This window comes from Biomphalaria glabrata, chromosome 8 (genome assembly GCF_947242115.1).
Source record: "Biomphalaria glabrata chromosome 8, xgBioGlab47.1, whole genome shotgun sequence".
Lineage (NCBI taxonomy): Eukaryota > Metazoa > Mollusca > Gastropoda > Planorbidae > Biomphalaria > Biomphalaria glabrata.
The window spans coordinates 15,883,570-15,901,347 of NC_074718.1; the positions used below are offsets into that span (position 1 = coordinate 15,883,570).

Sequence of the window (17,778 nt, forward strand, 5' to 3'; positions counted from 1 at the left end):
ATTAAAGATAACTCACCAGTTTCATTATGTTCTAGATGTAGACCAGGACAAAGATAACTCACCAGTTTCATTATGTTCTAGATGTAGACCAGATTAAAGATAACTCACCAGTATCATTATGTTCTAGATGTAGACCAGATTAAAGATAACTCACCAGTATCATTATGTTCTAGATGTAGACCAGATTAAAGATAACTCACCAGTATCATTATGTACTAGATGTAGACCAGATTAAAGATAACTCACCAGTATCATTATGTTCTAGATGTAGACCAGATTAAAGATAACTCACCAGTATCATTATGTTCTAGATGTAGACCAGATTAAAGATAACTCACCAGTATCATTGTGTTCTAGATGTAGACCAGATTAAAGATAACTCACCAGTATCATTATGTTCTAGATGTAGACCAGATTAAAGATAACTCACCAGTTTCATTATGTTCTAGATGTAGACCAGATTAAAGATAACTCACCAGTATCATTATGTTCTAGATGTAGACCAGATTAAAGATAACTCACCAGTATCATTATGTTCTAGATGTAGACCAGATTAAAGATAACTCACCAGTTTCATTATGTTCTAGATGTAGAACAGGTTAAAGATAACTCACCAGTATCATCCAGATTAAAGATAACTCACCAGTTTCATTGTGTTCTAGATGTAGACCAGATTAAAGATAACTCAACCAGTTGACAGATGGGATGCGACCTTTTACATGCGAAATCTACCCATTGCCACCTCACCCCCAAACATTTTTTTTTCTTTTAACCCCCCCCCCCTTTTTTTTTTTTTTCTCCTTTTTTTTTTTTTTTTTTTGAACTACGAGTGTTGGGATCGACAAATGGCTTCGAAAATGTCAGATCTGCTTCCCAAATGTCGCTATATAAAATACTAAAGGATTATTGTGCTATAGCTTAGTATTTTAAGACTACATACGTAAAATACCTTTAGATTATGTCAAGAAAATAAAGTTTTTAAATCTATCCTACAGAAATACATTGTCAACCGAGTGCTACTCCAATGCCTATAAAAAGAAACTAGACCTCAACTCATTGTGGCAACCCATAACACCGGAAATGAAAAGGTCGCCGAATTTTAGGGACTCATTTATAACTAAAACACCGGAATTAAGCTGTAGTAGTTTTTACCGCTGTGTTGCCCACTCGGGAAGTGCTTTTTCACAACTTGTTATAATTTATTGGATGTTTATATTATTATGTCCGAGCTCAATGTTATACTAGGCCTGGCTGCAGTCTCGACTGATCACTTGTTACCATGTCACAGGTCTGCAATCAGCCCTACTATAACTCACCCCACTCCTTTCAAAGAGTCTGCGATAGGGACGTGGCTTTTGAGAATGGAATGGACTTTTTTTTAAAGATCTTGCATTTATTTAGGCTTTAGATTTCAGTGATTCAAAAAGTGGTCTATATAGACCCCCAGGGGTCTGCGAAGACCTCCAAGGGGTCTACGAAAGTGAAAAAACCAATTGGGGGTCTATGAGACTTCCAAGGGGGTCTATGATAATAGATTTCATATAAGCAGGTCGTGACTTTAATTTTTACATCCCATTAATGTAATTCTTCACACTAGATATAATTTGTAACTTAGTTAATCATTTAAATATTTTATCCTGCTATTCAAACGAAAAATTGTTGTATTTAATTTCAATACTTATTAAAATAACTTAATTTTGTCTTCATGTAAATAATGTTTAACAAAAAGAAATGTAGACTGTATAGCGTTGATTATATAAAATTGTTCATTCTTTCCTTGTCCACTAAGCGGTTGCCGATTGCCTTTTTTATGACAATATGAAACTAATTACGCTTGAGGATCATCTGCGACAATATCACCCTGATAAAAAGATATAGATTTGAAAAACTTTTGAACATTCAAAGATAAAGTTCAGAATAGACCCACAAAATCTCTATTCAACATCATGTAGAGAAGATGGTGGTTTATAAGTCTTACAATATCTGTTCACTTATAGCAAAATATGGGTGTGGTGGTAGTGGTTAAGCGCCTGGCTTCCGTTATTGGGGTCCTGGGTTCGAATCTCGGTGAATTTTGAATTTCAGGATTTTTAGGGCTCCCCTGAGTCCACCCAACTCTAATGGGTACCTGAATTATGTTAGTAAAAGTAAAGGCGGTTGGTCGTTGTTCTGCCCACATGACACCCTGCTTGTTAACCGTTGGCCAAAGAAACAGATGACCATAACATCATCACAATGTCTGAAAGGAGAAATTTACTTATTTATGGCAAAATGCGGAAAACACCATAGGTAAAACATTGATTTTTACCAGCCGTTGTAGTTTTAAAACCTGTTTTACACAAACCCAGATCTGTTATTATTAAAAAAAGAATTTCTTTAAGCAACAATACAGTTCAAGGTTGCTTCGGTGGCATGAGTTATAAAATTAAAAGCTTCATATGTAATTCTTTGCAAACGACATATATAAGTTTGGGCTCAGCAGCGTCACTGGTTCTGACAGGGTGTAGTGATGTGTGCTGCAAACTGCATTATGTTCGCCGGCTCCTTATTTTTCCTCAGGGTTGACCCACAAAACCTTTCCCATGTTTGAGTTGCAAGACTGGAGAGTTTTGAATTCAGTTTTACTTCTGCTAGGTGGGTAGCCAGCCAAAACTAATAAGCCCTACCTTCTCGAAGCTTACGGGTTTAGGTGACAGTTACTCACCTTGGCTTTCTCCCGATAGTGATAACATCTTCGCGACTCAATATTCGAGCAACACATGAAACGTCAACAAATACACGAGAAATTCTTTGCGAAAACTCTTACAATAATACTTAAGGCCATTGTGTTTGGAGATTCCAGCAATACATATTGCTATTTGAATTTTATCAATAAAAAAATCTCTAATATGTAGCTTTAAATTACTTTTTCACTTTTTAACTCTCTACAGATAGAAATTAGGAGGCATTTTGGCTGAGCGGTAAAGTGCTTGGCTTCTGAACCGGGGGTCCCGAGTTTGAATCCTGTTGAAGACTTGGATATTTCATTTCGGGATTTTTTGGGCGCCTCTGAGGCCACCCAGCTCTAATGGGTACCTGACATTAGTTGGGAAAGTAAAGGCTGCTGGTCGTTGTGCTGGCCACATGACACCCTCGATAATCGTAGGCCACAGAAACAGATGACCTTTACATCATCTGCCCTATAGACCACAAGGTCTAAGAGGGGAACTTTACTTTACTTTTTGTACAGATAGAAATTAGTTTTAAAAAAATGTTGAATTTGCAAAAATTTTAAAGTTCAGCAGGGGCTCTACCGAAAACCAGAAAACATGGCAAGGGGTCTACGAGTCAAAAAAGTTTGGGAACCACTGCCTAGATCTTCCGTTAGCACTCCATCAAGGGCGGACCGCGGAGACTTTGACGGTCGCCCTTGTCCTGAAGTTTGTATTGATATTGAAAACAAGAGGTTTTAGAACACTGAAGAAGTTTGTATTGATATTGAAAACAAGAGGTTTTAGAACACTCTAGAAGTTTGTATTGATATTGAAAACAAGAGGTTTCAGAACACTGAAGAAGTTTGTATTGATATTGAAAACAAGAGGTTTTAGAACACTGAAGAAGTTTGTATTGATATTGAAAACAAGAGGTTTTAGAACACTGAAGAAGTTTGTATTGATATTGAAAACAAGAGGTTTTAGAACACTGAAGAAGTTTGTATTGATATTGAAAACAAGAGGTTTTAGAACACTGAAGAAGTTTGTATTGATATTGAAAACAAGAGGTTTTAGAACACTGAAGAAGTTTGTATTGATATTGAAAACAAGAGGTTTTAGAACACTGAAGAAGTTTGTATTGATATTGAAAACAAGATGTTTTAGAACACTGAAGAAGTTTGTATTGATATTGGAAACATTGTAGATCCTAGACTCTAATTCTACAAGTTGGTCATTACTCTCTGCAGTGTGTCGTACTTTGTCAGTAGGTCATTACTCTCTGCAGTGTGTCGTACTTTGTCAGTAGGTCATTACTCTCTGCAGTGTGCCGTACTTTGTCAGTAGGTCATTACTCTCTGCAGTGTGCCGTACTTTGTCAGTAGGTCATTACTCTCTGCAGTGTGTCGTACTATGTCAGTAGGTCATTACTCTCTGCAGTGTGCCGTACTTTGTCAGCAGGTCGTTACTCTCTGCAGTGTGCCGTACTATGTCAGTAGGTCATTACTCTCTGCAGTGTGTCGTACTTTGTCAGTAGGTCATTACTCTCTGCAGTGTGCCGTACTTTGTCAGCAGGTCGTTACTCTCTGCAGTGTGTCGTACTTTGTCAGTAGGTCATTACTCTCTGCAGTGTGCCGTACTTTGTCAGTAGGTCATTACTCTCTGCAGTGTGCCGTACTATGTCAGTAGGTCATTACTCTCTGCAGTGTGCCGTACTATGTCAGTAGGTCATTACTCTCTGCAGTGTGCCGTACTTTGTCAGTAGGTCGTTACTCTCTGCAGTGTGCCGTACTTTGTCAGTAGGTCGTTACTCTCTGCAGTGTGTCGTACTTTGTCAGTAGGTCATTACTCTCTGCAGTGTGTCGTACTATGTCAGTAGGTCATTACTCTCTGCAGTGTGTCGTACTTTGTCAGTAGGTCATTACTCTCTGCAGTGTGCCGTACTTTGTCAGTAGGTCATTACTCTCTGCAGTGTGCCGTACTATGTCAGTAGGTCATTACTCTCTGCAGTGTGCCGTACTATGTCAGTAGGTCATTACTCACTGCAGTGTGCCGTACTTTGTCAGTAGGTCGTTACTCTCTGCAGTGTGTCGTACTTTGTCAGTAGGTCATTACTCTCTGCAGTGTGTCGTACTTTGTCAGTAGGTCATTACTCTCTGCAGTGTGTCGTACTTTGTCAGTAGGTCGTTACTCTCTGCAGTGTGCCGTACTTTGTCAGTAGGTCGTTACTCTCTGCAGTGTGCCGTACTTTGTCAGTAGGTCATTACTCTCTGCAGTGTGCCGTACTTTGTCAGTAGGTCATTACTCTCTGCAGTGTGTCGTACTATGTCAGTAGGTCATTACTCTCTGCAGTTTGCCGTACTTTGTCAGTAGGTCATTACTCTCTGCAGTGTGCCGTACTTTGTCAGTAGGCCATTACTCTCTGCAGTGTGTCGTACTATGTCAGTAGGTCATTACTCACTGCAGTTTGCCGTACTTTGTCAGTAGGTCGTTACTCTCTGCAGTGTGCCGTACTTTGTCAGTAGGTCGTTACTCTCTGCAGTGTGCCGTACTTTGTCAGCAGGTCGTTACTCTCTGCAGTGTGCCGTACTTTGTCAGCAGGTCATTACTCTCTGCAGTGTATCGTAATATGTCAGTAGGTCATTACTCTCTGCAGTGTATCGTACTTTGTCAGTAGGTCATTACTCTCTGCAGTGTGTCGTACTTTGTTGAATGTTTATGAAGCAAGTGTGTCGTGGCTCCCATTAGGTTTTGGCGCTGCGATGAAACATGAGCGACAACTCTCGCCTTACCTAAACGCTGAGCTTCTCCCGCACCACTGCGCCATTCATGGATGTTGAGTGGGCGTGAGGAAGTCAACCGTGGCGAGATAGAAAAATAGTTGGAGTGAAATCTTCTTTTGATATTTTTTTTTACGCATTAAAGGGGGTGAGGGTGGAGGCCGTAAACAATAAACAAAGATCTATGACGTCAAAGAATGCCACCAAGATCACGTGATTTTTACATCGTGACTTTTGAATTTCTAGGTCGTGAAAGCGTTGATATATTAAATTCTTCCAAGACTACTTCGACTTATGCAGTGTGATCCGGAAAGTTTTCACACGAGGAATGGGGTCAGCGGAAAATGTGGGGAGGGTAGTAGCCTAAGAGAAACAAACAATGGAAAGACATTCCAACAATCGCAGTTTCAGATTCATACAGAAATAGTTACCGTTAAAACCTTTTTATTTAAAATTGGCTGCGGGACTGAAGTGTCCATGTCACAGACACAAATGATTCAAACTTTATAAAACCGTCCTATTCCGTTTGGCAACGTAACTTTCTTTTTGCTTATCACTAACAAAACGTTCCTGAAAGTTCATTTCTTTGTTTAAAGAAAAAGTTCCATACGTATTGTTGTCATGTATTTCAAGATGGTGACATTGATATATGACATATGCCATTTGAATCCAGGTCAAGTGAACTAGACTTAAACTTTATAATTAAAAGTTTGACAATTAATTCAACAATAAACAAACATCAGTGAACCATTTAGTGCAAATTTTTTTTTAAAGACAAATGAAAATAGATTTGCAAGGATTTAAGAAAACATCATAGTCTTTAAAGCGTTTATCACCTAGATCGAAATCAGAATAACTCGAATAAATTGTGAACAGTAGATGTAATTTGATTTAAAAGATCAAGGCTAAGGTCTACAGTTGAAATTGAACAGCTGGTTAGAGAAGGTTATGTAGATTTTTCGATCGCCTTTCTCCATTCCGCTCTGTCTTTTGCTTTGGATAGAATCTCTTTCAATAAAAGTTGGTAACAGTGCAAGATGGGTACACTTTACAATTTACTAAGTTTTGAATCCTAAGTCTACATACACTGCTCAATATTTTGTGTGTGTGTGTGTGAATAAAAAAGAGTGAGAAAAAGAAGGGGAGGGTGTGGGCAGGCTTTGATTTAAGGGATAAGGAAATTGAATAGGCTCCGAACGATTATGGGGCTACACCGTCTCTCGAAGCTCAGCGTACACTCAGTACTGAAAGCATTTACTCCGGGTGCTGAATCATCAACGACTCGAGCAATTGCATTGAATCGCGTGCCGATTTAGTTTTTAATCAATTGTTCTGTGGCATTGTCTCCAGAGACGATCTTTTCCCTTTGCAACTTCTGGTATGACTAAAGAGGCCAATCCTTGATACACAGCTGCAGTCACAGGTTGGGCATTTATAATCATCAGGCGCCGTTGCATTATTCACCCTTCTTTCTGCTTCTGTTGTGTATGGCATCTGCAATCCGAGACCTTTCCTTTACGCTCTCTCTCCTTGTGGATCTATCCAGTGCCACTTTTTCCCAGCTGCTAGTGTTGATTTTGAAGAGCTTCATGTCGCGTTTGCATACATCCGTCTACCGTAAAAGTGGGCGACCAGCGGTTCTCCTGCTCTTTGTTAGATCGCCATACAGAATGTCTAGTGGAAGTCGACTTACTGGCATTCTACGAACGTGGCCAAGCCAGCCAAGGCGTCTGCTGCTGATAACAACGCGGATGTCCTGGCATCCTGCTCTTCGTAGCACTTCCTCGTTGGTCATTTTATCTTGCCACCTTATTTAAAAAATCCGACTTGGGCATAGGAGGTGGAAGACATTTAGCATTTTTTCCTGCCATGAGTAGGTTGACCATGTTTCACTTCCGTACAGCAAGGTGCTCAACACACAGGTCCGGTAGACTAAGGCTTTGGTACTGTAAGTCAGCAATATGTTGTCCCACACTCTTTTCTGCAACCGTGACATGGTGCCCATTGCTTCGGCTATCCTGTTGTTAATGTCTTTATCCAGTAGAACATCGTTGGATCTGATGGAGCCAAGATAGCAAAAAATGGTCAACAATATCTAGTAGTTGACCATTAAAGTAATAAATTGTATTTGACTAAGAAATTACTACATTCTTTGTTCAATTTTTTTGTTGATAATAAATTGTTGAAAGATTTGAAGGAAAAGAAATGTTTCTTTTATCTGGAAATAATTTGGGGCTTTATCTCCTTCGTTGCTCCTGGGCCTCCAGACCTCCAAATAGGGCCCTGGGGGAGAGACATAGAAAGATTGGGGGGGGGGGGGCAGACAAATAAAAGAGGGAGGGATTAAACAAAACTCTAATCCTGTCTTACAGTTTTTTTTAATTAAGATTCCATTGTATCGCCCTCGCGTTTCTGCAAATCACTTTATTTTCTTCTTCTCTCTTATGCTTTAAAAATGTGGACCTTCCTTCAGGGAACAGTACCAGGAAAAAAGGAAGAAGAAGAAGCAGACAGAAAAAGGGATGGGAAGACAGCATAAAAGAATGGACCAGCCTGCCATTGAAGGAGATTAAGGCAGAAGACTGAAATGAATGGAGAAAGACGGTAGACAAATCTTATGGGGTGCCCTAACTGTCCAACAGATTAAGGGACAGGTGAAATGAAAAATAGGAACAGAAAAAGATCCGAAATGTTTCCAAAGCCTGCTCTGCACTGCATTCTACTCTTGTTTCTTATCCTGTAAACCCTGCCCCCCCCCCACCTTACCTATGCCCTGCAAATCTACACTCGCAATGTGTTGGCTCGATTTCGACAAAGTTTTACTGTTGCTGTCTAGTTCTTTGAATTGCTTTACTTTTCATTTAAAAAAAAATATCTGGTTACTCCCCTTTATTCACAACAAACCAAAGATGTCTGAAAGAAACAATGACAAACAAATGTACACACACACACACTCACTTTGACATGGCAAGCCTAGAGACCTAGCTTCCTTTACCATACCTCCACTAGGAATTTAGGAAATTTAGGCACCGGATATTTAGGCACCGCGTATTTACGGATATTTAGGCACCGGATATTTAGGCACCCGGAAATTTAGGCACCCGGATATTTAGGCACCCGGAAATTTAGGCACCCGGATAATTAGGCACCCGGAAATTTAGGCACCGGATAATTAGGCACTTTTTGACAAGGCGGAAAATTAGGCACCGGATAATTAGGCACTCTTTAATTAGCGACCTTAATTTTGAAAGTAGTTTTAAAATGTTAACGTATATGTTATCCTTAGGCTATGGGCTATCGGTGACGTTATCAAAAAAATAGCAACCATAACGATTCTAACTAAAGAAAAGCTGACAAAATGGGGAAAATGACAATCATGAGAATGTGTGGAGTCATTATATAATATATACATCACAGCATTCAGGGGAGGGGAGGTAGAGATGATTCTCCGCTCATTGCTTCCGTCCATCACCAACCCCTAAGGTTGACTGGTGAGTTTTTTTAAATTGATGATTATGCAAATTGTGTAAATATTTAGTTACTAATGTAAATACTTGGGATTAAAAAGTATTATAAAATATTTTTATTATGTCGGGGAATGTTGGTGATAAATATAATCGCAATCGCCCTCTGCTTGTGGAAAAAGGAGGGGTCGTACTCTTAAAATGGGATGGGCGGGGCGGGGGGGGGGCGCACACACTCTCACTTTTAAATGAGAGGATTTCTCGCAGGTAGATGTAAACTTAGTCGTAAAAGTAACGTAGTGAATCTGAAGGCTACGCACTGGACTAAAGGGTATGGAAACACAAAGGTGTTCAAATGGAAGTCTGGGGATTATATTTTAGAGGCCTTCCAAAAACTTTGGTAGACACATTTCTGTTAAAACCATCATAATAATAAGAACAGTAATAAAAATAATAATATATATAAGGGAAATGAAGATAGTTAAATTTGATTGGCAGTTTTGAAAGTTAGGGATACGAGTGGGTTTTTTTTTTTTTGTTGTTTTTTTTAATATGTGTGTGTGTGTGTGTGTTTAATAATGAGTGTATGAAACCTTTTTTGTCGTTTTTTTTTTTTTCATTCTGAAGAAAAAATTAATTGTATAAGGTAGGCCTACTGAACACAAAAGGAATGGAGGAATCATACCTTCTCGAAAATTGTAGTAAAGATATTTGGTTTATGATAGAGGAGGCGGGGTTAAATTGGAACATCAACAATCTTCTATATGCAGAATAAGTATTAATAAGAGACCAATATTCCACAAAAAAAAAATGATATTTACATTTTTAACTCATTTGTCTTCTCCATAAACTTTTTTTTAAATTTTCAAAACAGTATATTTTATCGTAATTTCTAGCCGTTTTGCGATTTCCATTGCTATTTATATAAATATTAAATTACATAAATCTACATATTAATTCAATAAAAGTTAATGACCACATTTGAAGGACGTAACACACCTATACACTCCCACAATAGATCTTCCTAAAGGGGTTACCCATTAACAATATAAAAGAAGGAGTGTTGATAATAGATATTAATGCTATTATAAAATATGTATACTACTTTAGTTTATCAACATATTTAATTCATATAAGTAACGCGCGCCAATCCGCCCTGCTCATTTTCATTCCCACTATAAGAAGACAATTTTCTCCAGACTTCCATTTTAGCAGTTATGTTCAATGCTGTACCCTGCCCTGTACTCCAGTGTGTAGCCTTGAGACTCATTGCGTCATTTTCACGACCTAGTTCAACATCTACCCGCCACAAATCCTCTCCTTTAGTGGGAGTGCGTAGAGGGGGAAGGGCTAAGGTCAGGAAGCAATGAGAAGAGAATCAACTCTACCTCCCCTTCCCTGAATCCTAAGAGGTCTATATTTTATAATGACTATTAATCCGGAGTCATTTTTTCCACAATTCTCACGATTGTCATTTTTTCCTCGTTTTGTCAGTTTTTCTTTTATATCATGAAAATTCAGTTAGAATCGTTATGGTTGCTATTTTTTTGATAACGTCACCAATAGCCCATAGCCTAAGTATAACATATACGTTAACATTTTAAAACTACTTTCAAAATTAAGGTCGCTAATTAAAGAGTGCCTAATTATCCGGTGCCTAATTTTCCGCCTTGTCAAAAAGTGCCTAATTATCCGGTGCCTAAATTTCCGGGTGCCTAATTATCCGGGTGCCTAAATTTCCGGGTGCCTAAATATCCGGGTGCCTAAATTTCCGGGTGCCTAAATTTCCGGTGCCTAAATATCCGGTGCCTAATTATCCGGTGCCTAAATTTCCAGATACCCTCCACTAGGCCTGCGGCACCCAGCGGAAAGTTTCTTTTTCCAAACTCCAGAGGCGGGGATTGGGGACGGGTACGAGCAGATGATGCCCCTCCCCTTTTATCCCCAGAATTATGAAGACTCAAAATAAGACAAAAATAAATCTGAATTTCTAATTTATCAAAATCTTTTTTTTTTTCGTCAATTAATAAATAGCTCCGCGTTACTTGAGTTTGTTTATTTCTCAATTGTTTTGTATTAGTCCAATGAAATAATCCAACTTTTTAAATCTAGGCTTACTTCATGTGTAGACTAAATACATAAGCTAAGCTGTGGTGCCTCTCATTTCTTTAAGTAGATCTAGATCTAATCAGTTTTTGTTTTCTGACATCAACTGTAATGCAGCAACAACCGCTCAATTATAAACATTTAAATTAGCCACCTTCATTCTCTTGTTTTTCTGTCTTATCACTATATCACTATCATTATGATATAAAATAACGTATAGATTCCAGTTGTTCTCTGGCACTGTCAGGGTTAAGATTCGTTTTTAGTCTCTTATTTATCCATGTATACCCTAAACCGTGTCCACTTACACATTGTCTGATTAGGTAAGTAAACTATCTTCAACTCTGAAGGAACATCCGAAACATGTCAAACATTTTACAAACACAGGTCTGCAGCACTGCCTGCCTCTAACAGGTAGTAACATCTCACTAAGTAGGATTGCTTATTGTTATTGTTGATAACTATGGAATAATTCTTGCAGGTCAGCGTTAGTCATACATTAAATAAATTGATATCTCGAAAGGTTGTCGCAGCGTTAATTATTGATGTGAAACTTGGAGAAAAGAGGTCACGCCAATCTAGATTTCGTTCTCTAGCAGACGACAATAAGTTTCGCGGGGTCAAAGCTGATAAAATATGTTCAGTTCTTGTTCATACATTCTATAAATCTACATCTAGTTACCAAACAAACTAGCTGCTAATTATCGGTATGAACTGTCAAGAGACCACAAATATTAAGGCACTTTACATTTGGTGACATAACCACGTGACTCTAGTGTAAGCACCTTGGACCAACCCTCTCAACGATGACATGCAGCTTTAGGCTAGTATCACCTTCTCTGAAGTTGTTGTTCTTGGGGCTATTTATAGCCTGTCTGGTTTTTCCCGGGGATTCCCCTGATTTTTTCGCACAGGTAATAAAAAAAACTACATGATTACCAATCAGTACTGAGCGGATCAATGCATTTATCGAAAGTATTTGTCTCTGCTCAAACAATCGGTTCAAATCAAAACAGAGGTACAATATGGCCGTTAGAAAATATGAAATCTCATAACATTATTAAAGAAACAATTTTATTTTATAGTTTTTTTGTTTGTTTATTTATTTCGAAATTCATAGACTCCAACGTAATCATTCTTTCACACAGATTGTAGCATTGTTTATTTTTTTGTTTCTTTTATCATTATAAATATTTTTGTTTATTATTGGTATGTTATATTCAAGCTTTTTTTTGTATTATTGTTGCACTAATAATTCTATCCAGCACACTCAGCTAACTATCTTCTATCCATGAGCTGTATCAAGACTTGTAATTGGTTTCTCCATGCAATGTCTCATGAATATTTTGTTTCGTTTCAATGAGCAGATGGCAATTAAATCTGAGTTATTGTTTTAGGTTTTTCGATTTCCAAACACAAGCGCGTGCTAGAAAGTAGGGCTATTAGAAGGGTACACGTACAATGTAGGTGAATGATGTCATGGTGGTCTGTTTCTATAAATAAAACAATGTACATGCCAGAAATGCAAGTCGTTCATTTACATTAAAAGTTTAAAAGAAATATACAGGTCAGAATTTAAATATCATCCCTGCAAAAAGTCCAATGAAATTGGGCATTCGTGGACAACTTGATGACACTTCATTATATTTTTGTTACCATTCATTTCACTTTTTCACTTTGTATTTTAATTGCTGAATAAAAGTATGATCATAACATTGTGTGTTGTAACATTGACCCAGTCAAATCTGTCAAGTTGCTACAGTCTTAAAACACTGAGGTCTTCATTTGTTTGGGGCCCGGAAAAAAATTTGGAAAAGAGGCGGGGCATTGTGTCATTAAAATAAAAAAAGAATATAATCTCCAAAAATAGAAGAATGACAAACGTCCTTTGACCCGATTCACGACTTTGACCGTCACAGAAAAAAAAAAAAAGTTCTGTATATAAATAAGTTATTATTCAAGGATCTTTACGCCAGGGTTTGCCAAGTCGCGATTCGCGTAGATACATGCGGCACTCGCAGGCAAATTATCTAATTTTTCAAATTCAAGTTTCGACTACATGTAAGTGTGATTGTTAAAAAATAAACAATGAACTTAAATACAGATTTTTGTTTGTTTTTTTTTTAAACAAATCTGATTGTAATAAAATAATTAGGAAAAATATATCCTAGTGTCTTTTCATAAAGATGTATAGTGGCCATGAATAGTCTATTTGTAGAAAGGCGTACACGCCTTTTATTTCTCTTGACGGTGGCTTCTGATATGTAGCTTTCACAGCTGCCAGCGTCTATGTAAGCTTGCAACACCAACCCTTTGACGTTCACTTGGGCCGTAGACTGTGTAAGCCCAGAGAAATGCGTTGATGACAAGGTACATGGAGTTATCACACTGGTCAGGGATATTTTGCTTGCAGCTATGGTGGCTGTTGTTTTACTTGATTTGCAAACAGTTTGGAAGTGTCCCTTTTTACCGCACTGATGACATAATGCATTTCGAGCAGGGCATTCAATCCTAGAGTGTCTCCTCCTACCACAGACGTAGCATAGTGGCTTAATGGCATTCAATTCATGGTCTTTACTAGATATGAATGTTTCTAGATGGGAGCGAGTTGTCGTTTTCATTGCCCCACAAGAGATTTCGTTGAACTGTAAGCCAGCGCAAGCGTTGTGACCTTTGCTGAAACCCAAATGTGAGAGATGTCTTTTACAATAGCCGCTGTCTAATACTGTTGGATGCTAGACCAGTAATAAAGGCGTCTTTAAAACAAATGTCTGCTGCTGTTGTGTATGGCATCTGCAATCCGCAGCAGCAGAAAGAAGGGTGAAAATGCAACGGCGCCTGATGATTACATAAGCTCAGCCTGTGACCGCAGCTGTGTCTCAAGGATTGGCCTCTTTAGGCACACCAGAAGTTGCAAAGGAAAAAGATCATCTCTCAAAACGTAAAATGCCACAGACAGGGCTCGTTACTCAGAATCAAGTGTATGTAGTTCTCGTGCCTTCAAACACTCAGTCAGATATTTAGGTTATTACATTGGCTTGAGTACGTACTGTCCAGAATGGATCAAACACGAGGATATTTGAAGTAATGACTTGTTACAAAGCTCATCTCTCTCTGTCTGGTCCAAAGTGTGTTCACGTTATTTCTCCCACACCCAATCTCGTAGCCTCTTTGCATCCTTTAATTATACAGCTAGCGAACATTTCTTTAGGCCATCATTTTCAGGCCTAGAGGGGAAAATGTATTTTCAGAAGGCCACAATTGAAAGTCCCATTATCGTTCCGCATAATTTCTTTTGGCATTGTGCCCTCAAAACAAAAGGAAGTATTTTTTTTTTTATTGTAATAATTTATTTGAGTGTAGAGAAACGACAGTGTTCCTAGCACTCTCTCTGAAAAAGAAATAGACCTACAATGACCTAGATCTATCTTTTTGAGGCTATGAATCTAAGTTTGGATTTTTAAAAATTTAGACCAGTGTTGAAAAAAAGGAAGCGGAAATAACTTAAGGGAAATTAAAAAGAACTCGACTTTGGGAAAAAGAAAGATCATAGACTTTTAAAACATACATGTAGTCTTAGTTTATTATTTCTTTATATGCTTTATCTAAAGACTGCGGCCTTTTGGGGAAACACCTGAAAATAAAATACAAATTAATAGAAAGCTTGCGTTTTTTTTTTCGCAAATTGCGGTGTTCAGGTTGCGAATTTTTCAAACCCGCTTTAGCAAGCACCTCTTGATACATAAATCCAGGGCCGGGTTTAAGGGAGGTGAGGCTACAGCCCAGGCACATCCACAAGAAAGCATTTTTACCAACAGAACTTTAAATTTTACATCTAGCAACACTATCATGTTTAAAAAGTGTCCGCTTATAGTGCCCTCGTATTCTCGTCATATACTCCGGATTCACTACTTAAAATATGCAAATTAATTAATTTTATTTTTTTTAACTATGGCAAATTAAGTTTAATTTACAAGTCGGCCTACCGTACGCTCTTTCTTTTATAACAGGGTATGCTTTTATATATTACTTTTTTATTAATAAGTGGAATTTTATTAAAACTTAAGATTTTTCTTTTTTGTGGGAACCTCAACAAAAACTTGTGCCCGGGCTTCAAGAGACTTATATCCGGCCCTGCCCTGCATGAATCAGTCAGTTAGTGGTAATAAACAATTATTATATAGATTTTCACGGCAAGGGTAAATAAAAAATTTAACACTACAATTTATTTTTTTAAATCACTTTTCATTTATCATATCGTACATTTTAAGAGTTGGAAATATGAAATTAAGCATTGAAAAAAAAAAAAAAAAGTTCAGGTTCCACCGAGATTTGAACTCGGATCGCTGGATTCAGAGTCCAGAGTGCTAACCATTACACCATGGAACCACATACGCAAAAGAATACTAAAATAATAAATATAGCTAAAGCCTACTTAGATGATAGGTCAAGTAACCTCTGTATATTACTTGTCTTTTGCAATTTTATAGCAATTTTATAGCAAGTAATCTTGAAGAACTTTTGTTTCGAAAGCAATCCTTCAAGTTTAAAGGTTGATTTTTGCAACGACAACTTGGCACAAGTGCGTAGATTTAACGTTTTAACTTTTGTTTCTTCAGGCTACAAGCAACAATGATTCACTGATAGGCGTGGCTCACGGCAGTGGGAGCCAATGAAATTCAAGAGTCCTAAATTCCTCATTCACATTGGTTTGTTGACAGACCTGGGATGATCTCATACAAATAAATGTGGAATATATACATTTGCTTTTTTTATGCAAATGATGCACAATAGATTTTGGATTCACTGTTCAATTTGATTTCTTATAAGTACATTTGTGGTTCTTATGTGGTGTTTTATTCTACGAAACTTGTTCTGAAATTCAAAAACATACCTTAGACGTTAGACCGCCTGACCTACTTAGGAACCAACTTGTAAGGTTTGTATGAAGATTTTTTTCCCCCTTACTTTGTAAAAGTCACAGACTAGAATCTCTAGATCTAGATCTTGAAATGTAATAATTGTAAACAAATTGTAACGATTGGCAAAATATGTAGATGACAGATAGCACTGCACTCTCCCTTCATTTTCGGACTTAAACAATTAGACTTATTATTATTATTATTAGATCTAGATCTATATAGTCTCTCTCTTAGATATAGATCTAAATATTTTAAAAATATATACTTTAAATCAGTGGTTCCCAAACTTTTTTGTCTCGTAGACCCCTTGCCATGTTTTCTGGATTTCGGTAGACCCCTACTTAACTTGTATTGGATTTTTTGCAAATTCATCAAAACATTTTTAAAGCAAATTTCTAACTGTAGTGAGTTAAAGAGTCAAAAGTAATTTAAAACTACACTTTCAATTATAGTTTTATTGATAAAATTCAAATTTAAAGTAACTAAAATGACAACTTATATTTTTACTGAAATCACCAAACACACTGGAAATGTTTTATGCACATCTATTATCCGTTGCTACCGATACATGTTTCATATAGGATTTAGTTGTTCTATGAAGTAGTCCTTCAAACATAAAATATTATTCAATCAATTAATTAATTTGCCTTATGTATCATTGTAAAAGTTTTCGCAAAGAGCAGTTTCTCGTGTATTTCTTGATCTTTCACGTGTGACTCCAATATTTTTGCGCAGAACTGTTTTCACCAACAGGAGAAGGGGTGAAGGTGAGTACCTAGTGAGTACCTAAACCAGTCAGCTTTGGGCAGGAAGGGCTCATTAGACTTGGCTTGCAGCCTACCTAGCAGAAAAAAAACTTGCAGCTATATCCGAACATTGGAAAGGTTTCGTGGTCAACCCTGTTAAAAATAAGGAGCCGGCCACCCTTAACGGCACCTTCGCCCTTAGGCAGAGGCAGTTTGCAGCACGCAGCGGCAGCGCTATACCTTTCCAGAGTCTGCGACGCCGATGACCCCAAATCGTATATATGCCGTTTGCAAAGAATTACATAAAAAGGTTTTAATTTTATAACTCATGTCAATGATGTGACCTTGAACTGTATTGTTGCTTAAAGAATACTATTGGAAATAATATCAGACGTAGGTTTTTGTAAAACAATTTTTAAAACTACAACGGCTGGTAAAATCAATGTTTTACCTATAGTGTTTTCCATATTTTGATATTAGTAAAGAGATATTCTAAGACTCTCGCAAACCATCATCTTCTCTAAATGATGTCGAAGAGAAATTTTGTGTATCAATTCTGAACTTTATCTTTGAGTGTTCTAAAGTTTATCAAATCTTCATCTATTTTGTTAGGGTGGAATTGTCTCAAGTGATCTTCCAGCGTCGTTGGTTTCATATCGTTATAAAATAAAGCAACCGCTAGTATGACAAGGAAAGAATAAATCCCAATTTTCAATAATCAACATTGTACAGTCTACATTCTTTTTGTTAAACATTAGTTACATATAGACAAAATTAAGCTAGTTAAATAAGTATTGAAATTAAATAACACAATTTTTCGTTTGAATAGCAGGATAAATGTTTAAAGGATTAACTCGGGTACAAATCAACAAATCATATATTAGTGTATAAAAGAATTAAATTAATTTTAAATGAAATCTATTATCGTGGACCCCCGTGGACATCTCATAGACCCCCAATTTATGTTTTCCCTTTCGCAGACCCCTAGGAAGTCTTCGTAGACCCCTGGGGGTCTATATAGACCACTTTGGGAATCACTGCTTTAAATCTAGATCTCTAATATAACTCTA

At 37.4% G+C, this 17,778-nt stretch overlaps 1 non-coding gene across 1 annotated transcript; it reads right to left on the bottom strand.

The window, feature by feature from the left end:
- Positions 1–15,357: 15,357 nt before the first annotated feature.
- On the bottom strand, positions 15,358–15,429 carry Trnaq-cug (transfer RNA glutamine (anticodon CUG)). The gene has a single exon. It is a non-coding gene; the product is annotated as a tRNA-Gln (tRNA).
- Between the last annotated feature and the right edge of the window lie 2,349 nt (positions 15,430–17,778).